At 49.4% G+C, this 13,610-nt stretch overlaps 1 protein-coding gene across 1 annotated transcript in view; it reads left to right on the plus strand.

Moving 5' to 3' along the window:
* Positions 1-2,306: 2,306 nt before the first annotated feature.
* HEY1 (hes related family bHLH transcription factor with YRPW motif 1) overlaps positions 2,307-13,610 on the plus strand; it is a 54,706-nt gene continuing 43,402 nt past the window's right edge. Inside the window, exon 1 of the mRNA XM_068158575.1 lies at positions 2,307-2,397. The gene's annotated coding sequence lies outside the window, so the exon portion shown is untranslated. The remainder of the gene's footprint in view (positions 2,398-13,610) is intronic.

Consider the following 13,610-nt stretch of genomic DNA (forward strand, 5'->3'; position numbering starts at 1 on the left):
TGGATGAGGCCAGAAGGCACAGGTTAGGGGCAGGATGCAACCCAAGGGTTAGGATTTAGCACATTCATCTCCTGTCTTGGTGAAGCAAGCTATATGTATGAGCAACACCCCAAGCCTTCATCATGCCTTGAAATTGTTGCCACACACAGGCTGAGATCCTACACTGAAGAAGCTCTAAGCTTTCAGAAGAAGGCTTCACCTAATGAATTGCCTCCACCATGTATGAGAATGATTTTCCTTGAACTATCTCATCCATCCAAGCCATGACAGCCCCGACAGCCTTGGTTGGGCTCTGGCAAGGCTGTGGAATTAAATTTCCTGTGAGTTATGCCAATGTCAATACAGCTTCACACAGTGCCGTCACTGACCCACAAATTAGAAGGGAAGCAAAGGTTGGATTTGTATGGGTGAAAGCCAAAACATTAGGGTATAGAAAATACAGAGAACAAAGTGAGAGCAAAGCAAACAAAACTCCTACTCACCTTGGGCTCTATCTGCCCTCCCTATAGGCACATAGTGTTGCAGGGGAAGTCACCTTGCAAGAAAACACCCACACGTGACTGGGAGCATCCCTGCCATTTCACTTCTGCTGGAGGGCAAAGTCAGGCCCAGACTGGACACACAGAGCAAGGAGTCCTGTCTTCAGGAGAAAGAACTGCCCTTGTTCCACATTTGTTGAGTTGTTTTGCAAGGGCAGGAAGTCCTTCTGAAACAGGATTGAGTGTCATGTGAATGAAACTGGGCAGAACAGGAGCGTGGTTCCTTGTGCAGCCCAGAGAGGTACGGACTACAAAGTGCATGGGCACTGGGTGGAGAAAATCAGATGTAAAAGGCATAGTTCTTCAGCCTATGCAGAAAGATCAAAGTGTGCTGCCAGCATTGCCCCTGGCAGCACAGCATTGTGTATCCATTCAACACCTTGGTAAGACTCAGAGCTACAACAAGTCCCTCCTGTAAAATAGCCAATTGCAATGTCTCTACGCTTCACTGGTAAGGTCACACCTTGAATCCTGTGTTCTGATTTGGGGCCCTCACCACAAGAAAGACATTGAGGTGCTAGACCTGGTCCAGAGAAGGGCAACAGGGCTGGTGAAAGGCCTGGAGAACAGGTTTGGTGAGGAGCAGATGAGGGAACTGGGGTCATTTAGTCTGGAGAAAAGGAAGCTGCACTTTACAGCTTCCTGAAAGGAGGCTGGAGTGAGGTGTGGGTTGGTTTCTTCTTACTGGTAACAAATGATAGGATGAGAGGCAATGGCCTCAAGTTGCACCAGAGGAGGTTTAGGTTGGATATTAGAAGAAGCACCTTCACCGAAATGGTTGTCAAGTCCTGGGGCAGGCTGCCTGGGGAGGTGGTTGAATCCCTATCCCTGGAGGTGCTTTGAAGAGGCAGAGATGTGATGCTGAGGACATGGGTTAGCAGCAGCCTTGGCAGAGTTAGAGAATGGTTTGAATTGATGAGCTTAGAGGTCTCTTCCAACCAGAACAGTTCTATGAATCTATTTTGGGTGCCATGTTGGCTGGTAACAGGGGAGAGGCCCAGGCTGGAGGAGCAGCATCTTGAGTGCCTCGATGCAAAGCACAGTAGCACCCAGTGAACTTTGAAGGTGGGCAGCTGGGGAGGACTTTTTCCCTGTTGTTAGTCTCAGCTTACCTGCTGTTTCTAGGAAAGCACAGTTGTATGTACATGTTGCCCTGTCCCAGCTCCTTGACATAGGATTTGATGAGCATCCCTGCCAGGGATGTGCCTGCTCTACCTCATTTCCCCTGGGCAGGCCCACCCTTCACCAGCATGAAGTCAACAGGAGTTCTCCCTGCCTTCTGCCGCTTACAATGGAAATTAGTTCAGCAGGATGAAAGGTTGGTGGTGGGAAAGCATGTCAGAAAATACAATGCAGAGAACACAACTCCTGGGAGAGAGCCGTTTGTTTTGTCATTTGAAAGGGCTCAGGATTTAGCCGAGGGGGCGTAGTTAAAATTTACTTTAAGGGCTGCTGACAACTGCATTTGTCAAGTTAGATTATGGTCATACTGTCATAAAGGATCACTCTGTTGTTTTACTGCTGGTGTATATATGCATAAGTACTTTGGGCCTCAATGAGGAGAAAAATATGGCTCTGATGTGCGAAACCCCACACTGCTGCCTAAATTTCCACGCTGCTCCGTGGCCCTTTGGTCGCCATGGAACTATTCAGTGCATACGTTTGAGAACTTGAATGGATTTTAAGTCTTTGTAGATTTGAAATAGCTTGACCTTCTGACAATCACACTCTCTTAATTCCTTGTCCTAAATACAGGCAGGCTGAAGGGGATATGCCCAGACATTTCCAAAGAGATGTGAGCTCAGTGCTGAAGAGATTGGGCTGACGCAGGCACCTTGATCTGCCCCTATGTTCCCAGGTAGGTGCTTGTTTAGCAAAGTGACCTTGTGCCCTTAAACTTAGGTTTTGCTACTGATTGTCATGACTTTCCTACCAATTTATGCTGCTGTGCTTACTGAGAGCATGACTATTTGACATGCCCCCTTTTTTTTCTCTTCATTTTTAATTTCAAGCTCTGAAAGCCTGAGGATTGATCTGTGCTTTTGTTCCTTTTCCTCAGAAGAATGCCTTCATCAAACATTCCCTTTCTACTGAAAGATTTGCATATTTGAAAAAGCCAGGCTGTCCCACAAAAGCTGCCAGTCCTGCAGCCCAGCCTGTTTGCTGGGGGAATGATGCTTAGCAAGGGCACAGGCCCTTCTGGGTTACTGAATCACATGGGACAAGTCTGAACCACTTCAAACTCCTGACATGGAATATAGTCCCTCCCAGGCCCGTGTACCAGGTCCCTGTGTAAAGGCTATCTGGTTTGAATGTAAGTGATGGGACTTTGCTGCTGCATTTGCCCACACTGAGGTGCTAGTGAAGAAATGGCTTGATAGAATAGAATAGAATAGAATAGAATAGAATAGACCAGACCAGACCAGACCAGACCAGGTTGGAAGAGACCTTCAAGATCATCGTGTCCAACCTATCATCCAACACCACCCAACCAACTAACCCATGGCACCATGCACCCTGTCAAGTCTCCTCCTGAACACCTCCAGCGATGGCGACTCCACCACCTCCCCGGGCAGTCCATTCCAATGGGCAATCACTCTCTCTGTGTAAAACTTCCTCCTGACCTCCAGCCTGAACCTCCCCTGGTGCAGCCTGAGACTGTGTCCTCTTGTTCTGGTACTGGCTGCCTGGGAGAAGAGACCAACCTCTGCCTGTCTACAACCCAGTTTCAGGTAGTTGTAGGCAGCAATAAGGTCACCCCTGAGTCTCCTCTTCTCCAGGCTGAGCAGCCCCAGCTCCCTCAGCCTCTCCTCACAGGGTTGTGTTCCAAACCCCTCACCAACTTTGTTGCCCTTCTCTGGACACGCTCCAGCAAGTCAACCTCCTTCCTAAACTGAGGGGCCCAGAACTGGACTCAGATCCTTCTGAGTTTGGTGGTGTGCTTGTGCCAGATCCCTCACTGTCCTTTCTCCCCAGGGATGCAGAACCACGTTGATATGGGGGTAGACAACTGCCTGTGCCATTTTTACCCCATGACTGTTCTCCCTTCTGTCCTGTGTTGACATGTAGATGTGGAGCCAAAGATCATGTTTTAGCAGCAGACTCAGCAGTTGGGTGATGTTTGGATTCAATGCTCTTAAACATCTTTTCCAACCAAAATGATTCTGTGATTCCATGTTTGCTGTTCCTCTTGCTGTGCTCCTGAGAAGCAGTAGCCTGCTTTAGGAGAGTTCAGCCTTTCTGCTCTGCAGGGTTATCCTGGAATAATTGTTTTCTGCATGAGGGAGGCTACACTAAAACACACCTCTCACAACCAGCCAGCCAGAACCGGATGTTGGCAGTGCACATGCAGTTCACCCCGAGCTGTCTGTGGATGCTCATGCCAAGTGCTCACCGTGTGCTCATCTGGATGGAGGCCCTTCTGGAGTGCTCTTTCTGGGGTTTTAAAAATCAGGTTTAACTGGCAACCCCCGAGTTTATTATATGCTGCTACATTGGTAGTACAAGCATACTCCAGCGCTGAGCCTGGCCATGCATTTGGTTGCTATGAAAGGCTTGGCTGTGGCTGCAGGCAAAGGCAGGTTCAGCCACTGGAGCTTGCTCGCTGCCATCCAGCTCTCCTCATCTTCTCAAGCCGCTTGGAATGTAAGCTACATGAGACGCGGCTGGGCTTTTGGCGGTGCTGGTTGCTCCCGGGAGATGTCATTAGGTGTGGGTGTAGCGGGCCGGCCGGGGCCGGGGGCGAGGCTGTGCTGCCCGCCCCAGCGCGGAGCCAGCTCTCCCCGGCGCAGGGGCCGGTGGCACACCTCAGATTAGCCATGTGGCCGGCGCTGAACCGCGGCACTGCCGAGCCACATCCCCGCAGCTGACAGCCTGAATAATTTACGGCATGCAAATGGTGGCCCCGCTGGCTCTGCCGGTGCCGGCTCCGATTGCCGCAGCCCATTAATCGTAATTGCTAGTTCGTGCTGACAGCAGCGGGGCCCTCACCCTCGCAGGGATTAGGCAGCTCCCGGGGCGGGGAGGGGGGAGAACCTTCCCGGCTCCTCGCCCTGCCCTGCCAGGGGACAAGGGCGTTTTTCTGCCTTGTTTTTGTATTTAATTGAACTACAAGGCCAAGCCCGGTGACTGCCATATGCTGCGTCCCCTGGGCAGCAGAGGGAAGCCCCTGCCCCAGGGGAAGGCAGTTGCTTTGGGGCCTGAGGGTTTGGTGAGGGCAGCCCCAGAGGCAGACAGGATGCTGTGCGCTCGCAGATGGAGAGGTTCCGCAGCACAAGTCGCATGGCAGGGGATCAGGGCCACCAGGCTCAACTGGTTTGCAGAGAGGAGCATCCTCCAGGCCCTCCTTGACTCTACAGTGTGGTGTCTTGCATGACTCTCAGTGCAGTTTCAAACAATGGAGCATCCACTTCCCACCTTGTCTCCTAGATTTCTTCACCAATAAACTTTTTCATGACAGCCCAGCGTCACTTTCCCTTTTTCTTTCCCATTTCATCCTCTCTTACCCACCCCTAGCTGGGCTATCCCATCAATTGCTCACACTGCTCAGGTACCTTCTCTGATCCATAAACCTTTCAGGTTCTTCTGTGAAGCATATTTGATCTTCAGTCTTCTTCACTGGTCCATCAACTCTTGGTGAACACACTAGCTTTCAGCCTTGGGAGCTTTTGCAATGGGAGGAATCGCAGAACTAAGCTTCCAAAACTCAGCAGTTATGATGTTTTGGGCACTTTCAACTGCTGTTCAGCTATCCCAGTCACTGTGACTGCCTGGGAGGCTGGATTGCCAGCAGACATGGTTGGAGCAGGGGCAGAGGCAGGAAAGGGAGGAGAAATATTCTCAGCCCTGCAAAAGTCTGTGAGATTGCTCGAAGGAAAGGAAAGGGATGCAAGAGTGGGTTCAGGGGACAGGGAATTAGTGAGGAGGAGGCAGCACAAGGAATGGACAGTGGGACAAGAGTATGCACAGCCCTGGAGCAAGCCTGGGCCTGGGGAAGCTCCTTGCCAGAGCTGGACATGAAGGAGCAGGGCTGCTTGTTTTGGCTTGCAATGACAAATGATAGTTTTCCAAGTCATCACCTTCTAATTGATAAGTGCATGAGAGTGCAAGCCCACATGAACAACTGTCATTTGAATGCCTGGGGAATGTGGAGAACTGGGGGGGAAAACCCTCTGGAAATGGTGTAAGGAGCCTCTTTGGCATCCCTGAATATGTGAGCTATTTCAGGTATGTTTGCTGAACTTCTCCATTACTTGCCAGCACATGATACAGCTATGCCTGTGTGTGTGCACACTGTGTAGAAGAGGACATGTATCCTGGTGCAATGATACATGGATTCCCTTTAAATCTGTCATGTCAGGCCCCAGTGTATAGCAGATGACAGTGAGATGTGCTGCTGGTTTGCTGATCTTGCTGATACAAACTGTATTTAATCTTGAGCAGCTCTTGGACATTGGAGAAGTGGGAATGATTTTTCTTCTTCCCTTTAATTTATGTACTCTCTAGCACAAATGACAAATAGCACAAGCCTTGTGTTCCCCATCTCCCCTCCCTGTCAATCCATGTGCTTAGAATGCAGGCAAAAGTTTTGGGAAGTCTCTGCTGGGGTGAAGACATCATCTGATCCCTTCCTTAATTAGAACATAGGCTTGATTTGTCTACCTTGATATGTGAAAAGCATTTGGATGTTGAGCAAGTACTTAACAAAGGCTTATTTCAACCCTGGCCTCTCATTTCCCAGGAGTATGAGCATTAAGGGTGAGATGCAACTGGTTTGCATCCTTCCAGTGCTGAGAAGAAGAGATGAATGAGGGCAGGTGTGACATCGTTTCATGGTAGGGATTGATTGTTCTTCCAGTGCAAGGAATAAGGCTTCCAGTGAAGCCAGCAAGAGGCAAGTTCAGAGCAAAGAGAAGGAAAAACCTCCAGAGGATGCACAGCTAGCTCCTTGCTGTGGTATGCTGGGGAGGCTGAAAGCTTGCACAGATTGAACAGGCAAATCAAAGGAGGGGAAATATGTCAAAGGTTGCTAAAGGCACAGAAGCTGCTGCTGGCTGAGGCAAATCTGCCAAGGGCTGGAAGCTGGGCAGTGCTGGTCTGACCCAGTACAGCTGTTCTCTTCTCAGTCATCCACCCTAAAGAGGGGATCTGCTCTCAGATGAGCTGTCTGGGCCACATTCTAGCATTGACCAGCTGCAGTTGGCTAAACCTGAGCTTCATCCGTGACATTCATCTAACCCCACCAATTCCTCTGGACAGGATTCAAGACTGCTGTATCCTGTAAGGCATCTATCAGTGCCTGTCTGTGTTTAACTTAGGAAGAGTGACTGGCCTGACAAGTCATTTTGCTTGAGCTGGCCACTGAAGGAGAATGGGCACCTTCCTGAAAAGAAAGAAAAAAAAGGGAAAATACAGTCAGAGCGTACTGAATTTGTCATCCTCTTTACCTAGACCTTCCACTTCTCTGAGGCCTGGCACACAACACAACTTCTGAGCAATCTTCTCTCAGTCAAGGCTGCTCTGAGGTCTGCAGGTATTTCACTGACTGAGGTGATTCCTTTGCCCTCATGGAGGAGGAGGAGGAGTTTATCCCTACATTCCCATGATGCCTGTGGGGTTGCTCTGGCTCAGAGGAGCTGTTTCCCATCACACATAAGCACTGGCCATGGAGCTGCAAATTGCAGCTGCCACCTTGAACCAGTTCAAGGCCTCCTCTGAAAGCACCTTCAAAATGTCACTGAAACAGGCATGAACATCTCCTGGGGGGAAAAAGACCAGCCACCACCAAACCCAAGCAACCTCTTGAGTTAGGTTATCAAATGCCATGATTTGTCATTGGTTTGATCTGACACAGCTTGGTTTTGAACAAAGGATGTGACATAGATACCTAGAAGCTTCATTTGAAATGCTAGGAATGTGTTCTTCTCCTGAGCCTGTTGCAGCTTCATCTGTCTTCTGTCAGCCCTGTTGTACAAGCCAAGGCATGGAAAGGTCCTCAGCCGCTCTGCAGGCACACAGGCTGCTAAACACGAGTGGTTTTACAAGGACAGACTCCTTAAGCAAGTTTAGTTTGGGTAAGTTGTATATGAGCCAGCAGTGTGCCCAGGTGGCTAGGCAGCCAATGGCATCCTGCCTTGTGTCAAAAATGCTGTGTCCACCAGGAGCAGGGAGGTGATTGTCTCCTGGTACTCGGCTCTGGTGAGGCCACACCTTGAGTATTGTGTCCAGTTTTGGGCACCTCAGTAGAGTAGAGATGTGGAGGTGCTGGAGCCAGTGCAAAGCAGGGCAACAAAGCTGGGGAAGGGCCTGGAAAAGAAGTCTTATGAGGTGCAACTGAAGGAGCTGGAGATGGTTAGCTTGCAAAAGAGGAGGCTGAGGGGAGGCCTCATCACTCTGTACAACCACCTGAAAGGACGTTGTGGAGAGGCTGGTGCTGGTCTCTTCTCACAGGTAGTTAGTGATAGAACAAGAGGGAATGGCCTCAAGCTGCTACTGGGTAGGTTTAGACTGGACATTAGAAAAAAATTTTCCCAGCAAGAGTGGTCAGGCCTTGGAATGTGCTGCCCAGGGAGGTGGTGGAGTCACCAACCCTGGATGTGCTTAAAGGTCATTTGGATGTGGTGCTTGGGGATATCGTTTAGGGGTGAACTTTGTAGAGTAGGGTTCTGGGTTGGACCTGGTGATCCTGAGGGTCTTTTCCAACCTGAATGCTTCTGTGACTGTGATTTTTCTCTCTTCACTTAGGAAACCTTGTGGTATGACCATCTGAAATGCATCTCTGCAGCAGTGGGATGTCCTGTGCACTCAGTGTGCTGTTTCCTACTTGTTGGTACTTTGCTCCCCCTTTGTATCACAGTATCACAGTATAACTAAGGTTGGAAGAGACCTCGAGGATCATTGAGTCCAACCTATCAACACAGACCCCATGACTAGACCATGGCACCAAGTGCCACATCCAATCTCCTCTTGAATGCCTCCAGGGATGGTGACTCCACCACCTCCCCGGACTCGCTCGGTGAAGAACTTTCTCCTCACCTCGAGTCTAAACCTCCCCTGGTGCAGCTTGAGACTATGTCCTCTTGTTCTGGTGCTGGTTGCCTGGGAGAAGAGACCAACCCCTTCCCGGCTACAACCACCTTTCAAGTAGTTGCAGAGGGCAATGAGGTCACCCCTGAGCCTCCTCTTCTCCAGGCTAAACAATCCCAGCTCCCTCAGCCTCTCCTCATAGGGCTGTGCTCAAGGCCTCTCCCCAGCCTTGTTGCCCTTCTCTGGACACATTCAAATGTTTCGATGTCCTTCTTAAACTGAGGGGCCCAGAACTGGACACAGGACTCAAGGTGTGGCCTAACCAGTGCAGCATACAGGGGCACAATGACTTCCCTGCTCCTGCTGGCCACACTATTCTTGATGCAGGCCAGGATGCCATTGGGCACACTGCTGGCTCATGTTCAGGCAGCTGTCGATCAGTACCCCCAGGTCCCTCTCTGTTTGGCAGCTCTCCAGCCACTCTGACCCCAGCCTGTGCTTGGCTTTTATAAGGAACTATGCAACACAGCAGCCTGGGGGTCGGGCAGGAAGAAATTACACTTTGATTGCCCATTTTACATCATCTTTAACAATAGAGAGGTTCTAGTGACTTGGTACAGCCTGTACTCAACATAAACCCCAGTCTGTTATCTAGGAATGCTTAGATGGCAAGATAAGCTGTAAATGCTAGTGGGGGAACATTACTGAATAAGAATACAATGATATTTTTTTCCCACTTCCACTCTTTTTTTCCTTATATAAAATGTTCCCTTGAGCATTACCTGACAGACTGGAGTCCTGCAGCAGGTTATTGTTTTGGTTGGACAGGCTGAGATCTTTTCTTCATTTAGCTGATGCTAAAATTGCAATTTTCCCCCCCTCCTTTTTTAAATAACTCAAGATACAAGCTCACCAAGACACACATGCTGCAGGCTGATAGAATCTTAGCTTTTGCATCCCATCCTCTTGCTCCAGATTAAAGGGATATGTGTTATCCAGTGGTGTTAATACTATAAGTAGGAACAAACTTAGTAATGAAAACATCCCCATTTTCTTTGCTGAAACTCTTGCTGAACTAGCAGCTGTGGTATTCCATACTAGGAGGAGGTCTTTCCAGGTGAGCCCTGTTAGAGTGGGTCCAGAGGAAGCCACAAAAATGATAGGAGGGCTGGAGCACCTCTGCTGTGAGGACAGACTGAGAAAGCTGGGGTAGTTCAGCCTGGAGAAGGCTCCAGGGAGACCTAACTGAGGCCTTTCAGTGCTTAAAGGGCACTGTAAGAAAGCTGGGGACAGACTCCTTAGCAGGGCCTGTTGTGACAGGGCAAGGGGTGATGGTTTTAGACCAAGAGGGTAGGTTGAGACTAGATAAAAGAAAGAGCTCTTTTTTACAGTGAGGATGGTCAGACATTGGCCTAGGTTGCCCAGAGAGGTGGTAGATGTCCCATCCCTCAGGGGGACCTCAGGTCAGGTTGGAGAGGCCTCTGAGCAACCTGATCTAGTTGAAGATCCTGCTCCCTTCTGGATGACTTTTAACAGTCCCTTCCAACCTAAACTATTCTATGACCTACAGTACATGCTGATGGGTTGTCATGTAATGTTTACATTATGCAATTGCAGGCAAAATTGATACTAGACAGTCTATCACCAGAGCCATCTTTTGGAGCATGTCATGGAGGAATTAGAAAGAAACCTCCCTGCAGTCACCCCAGAAGTGCCCACATTTGCCAGCCGAGTGGTTGGAGAGCAGGGAACAGGGCTTTTAGTTTCCTTGTATTCACAATATCACAGTACATTAGAGGTTGGAAGGGACCTCAAGAGATCATCAGGTCCAAACCCCCTGCTAAAGCAGGATCACTTAGGGTAGGCCACACAGGAATGCATCCAGGTGGGTTTGAAAGTCTCCAGAGAAGAAGATTCCACAACTTCTCTGGGCAGCCTGTTCCAGTGCTCCGTCACCCTCTCTGTAAAGAAGGTGAGAGGAATGAAGTCAGGCTATGGCATCTGTTCTTTGCATGTGCACCTCAGTTCTTGACCTTGCTGGTAGTCCTGGGCTCAGCAGAAGGATAAGGGCTTCTGCTCTGGCATCAGTCGAGGGATTTAGGCCAATGGCATCCTGGCCTGCATCAAGAATAGTGTGGCCAGCAGGAGCAGGGAGGTCATTGTGCCCCTGTACTCTGCACTGGTTAGGCCACAGCTTGAGTCCTGTGTCCAGTTCTGGGCCCCTCAGTTTAAGAAGGACATTGAGACACTTGAACGTGTCCAGAGAAGGGCAACAAGGCTGAGGAGAGGCATTCAGCACAAGCCCTGTGAGGAGAGGCTGAGGGAGCTGGGATTGTTTAGCCTGGAGAAGAGGAGGCTCAGGGGAGACCTTATTGCTCTCTACAACTACCTGAAGGGAGGTTGTAGTCAGGTGGGGGTTGGTCTCTTCTCCCAGGCAACCAGCACCAGAACAAGAGGACACAGTCTTAAGCAGCACCAGGGGAGGTTTAGGCTGGAGGTGAGGAGAAAGTTCTTCACAGAGAGAGTTGTTAGCCATTGGAATGTGCTGCCCAGGGAGGTGGTGGAGTCACCATCCCTGGAGGTGTTCAAAAAGGGCTTGGACATGGCACTTGGTGCCATGGTTTAGTAGTCATGAGGTCTTGGATGACAAATTGAACTTCATGATCTTTGAGGTCTTTTTCAACCTTATTGATCTATGATTCTATGATTGTGGCAAGGAAGAACGGTGTCCTACCGGGACACATAATAGAACAGTTTGGTAGGACCTGCAGCCTCATCCTTCCACTCTGCTCCCACTTGTGTGGCCTCCACTGGGGCAGCAGTTCCAGTTTTAGTTTCAATATTGCAAAAAGGAGGTGAGTCAGCTGTTAAGAATGCAGAAGAAAGCAGTGCTCAGGGGCCTGGGATGCATTTCTGAGGAAACACTGCAAATCCACATTGTTTGGACTAATGAAAATGCAGAGGGCTTCAGCTAGGTACACGGCAGTGTTCTCCATGGCCATGCAAGTCAGAGGAAAATGGATGGTTTAAATTGCAGTAGGCTTCACAGAGTGCTTTCTGTCAGAGAGGAAGCTGAAGGAGTAGGGAATGTGTGCAGCTTTTGTTACTGGCAATCTTCAAGGAAACCTCAGACAAACAACTACCCTGTTGCTCTCCTGCCCTGAGCAGGGGAGTAAGTGAAATGACTTCTTGAACTCTCTCCATCTTCTAGGGCCTGCTCAGTGGAGGGCATTGAATGTGTGCTTGAATCAGGGTGGTGTCATCAGCTTTGTCTTAGTGGAGATACCTATGTTACAAACAGTGTTAAAATGGATCCATACTCAGGAAGGCATTAAAGCACAGGTGTCACTTCAGACACATTTGTCACCTGGAGGGGTTGCCTTGTGTAAGAAGGAAAGGGCTGGTAACAGAATATCTTAATTAACACATTTCAGAACTGCAGTGTGGATGCAGATGTGTAGCTTTCAACATCACCTCACTGTCCGTGCTGAGGGCAATGCTGCCAAAACTTCCCAACACATCTTCAAATCCCAGCTGAGGACCAACCCAGAGGGGCTTAAGTGTGTATTTCAAACCAAGCATTTGCTTATTGTGCTACTCACAAGGATGCCAGGAAGGGATTTTTGTGCCCAAGCTTGGTGCTCATGTGGCAGGAGGACAGACTGTGGCAGAAGCATGTGGGATGCACCCCAGACTTTGCCAGCAGCCTGTCACCCCACACACAGTTCTGCAGCTCACGTTAGGACAGCCCTGCTCACCTTAAATTCACAGTGGTCTGGGGTTTCTGCTCAAGAGGATCATTGTGTCCACTTAGAGCAAGTGAAGTGTTTTCTGGTCTCAGCACCTCTACAGTGATGAAAGTTTTCACAGATTGCTGGGGTTGGAAGGGACTTCTGATCATCATCTAGTCCAACTCCACTGCTAGAGTAGGGTTAGCTAGAGTAAATCACAGAGGAATACACCCAGGTGGGTTCTGGGTGCCTTCAGAGATGGAGACTCCAAAACATCTCTGGGCAGCCTGGTCCAGGGCTCTGTCACCCTCAAAGTGAAGAATTTTTTCCTTATGTTTACATGGAACCTCCTGTGTTCAAGTTTATGTCCATTGCTCCTTGTCCTGTCACTGGGGACCACTGAGAAAAGTCTGGCTCCATCCTCCAGGCACTTGCCCTTTAGATACTGATAAGCATTCATGAGACTCCCCCTCAGCCTCCTCTTCTCCAGGCTAAACAGCCCCAGCTCTCTCAGCCTTTCCTTGCAAGGTAGATGTTCTTGTCCCCTCAGCATCTTAGTAGCTCTCTGCTGGACTCTTTGTCCTTGTCCTTCTTGAACTGGGGAGCCCAAAGCTATCTGCCATCTGGGGACCAGCAGGGTGTGTAGGACTTTGCCATCATCTCTGCTGGATGCTGGGTGCCGAGAGCAGCTCCTGCCTGTCCCAGCACCTAGCTCCACTAAGCCGAGTGCCTCCACTTAGCTCACGTTGCTCCATTCACCACTCTGAGTCAGCTCTGCTGTCTTTTTCATTGACCTCCGATTTTTTTAATTAGGCAAGTTCATTAAGCACCTCCCTGCAGAGGATGAAATTTAATACTGAAAGCCATGCACAGACGTTGTTATGCAGGCAGCGCCTGGTGAATGATGAAATCTTCCTTTGAAAGGGCTTTTGGCATGAAAATCCTTCTCTAGATCCTGCAGGTTTGGAAATTTCCCGCTGGAATTCCTGGGAAGTTAGTGGAAGAATACAAATTACAGACTGGGCTGTTTCCAAACACAGCACTTAGAGGGCACAGACTCTGTCAAGGGCTTCTTTCAAAAAGCAGATGCGTTCCTTGTGCAGCGAAAATGGTTTCCTCCACCTGTGGAATAAATACCAGCGATGGCTTCACACAGCTCACCCTGGTACTTTTCCTTTCCCTGTCAGAACATGATTTGTATCAAACAGTTGTTGTGTTTGTGGCCTGGCTGATTTACCACTTCTCATCCAGGCTCTCTGTGCTGGATATTGCCTTCCCTCTTCCTTCACTGGAAACCATCAGCTTTTTTTTTTCT

Source organism: Melanerpes formicivorus, unplaced genomic scaffold (assembly GCF_026170545.1).
Source record: "Melanerpes formicivorus ecotype bairdi unplaced genomic scaffold, bMelFor1.0.p_v2 SCAF_40, whole genome shotgun sequence".
In the NCBI taxonomy this organism is placed as follows: domain Eukaryota; kingdom Metazoa; phylum Chordata; class Aves; order Piciformes; family Picidae; genus Melanerpes; species Melanerpes formicivorus.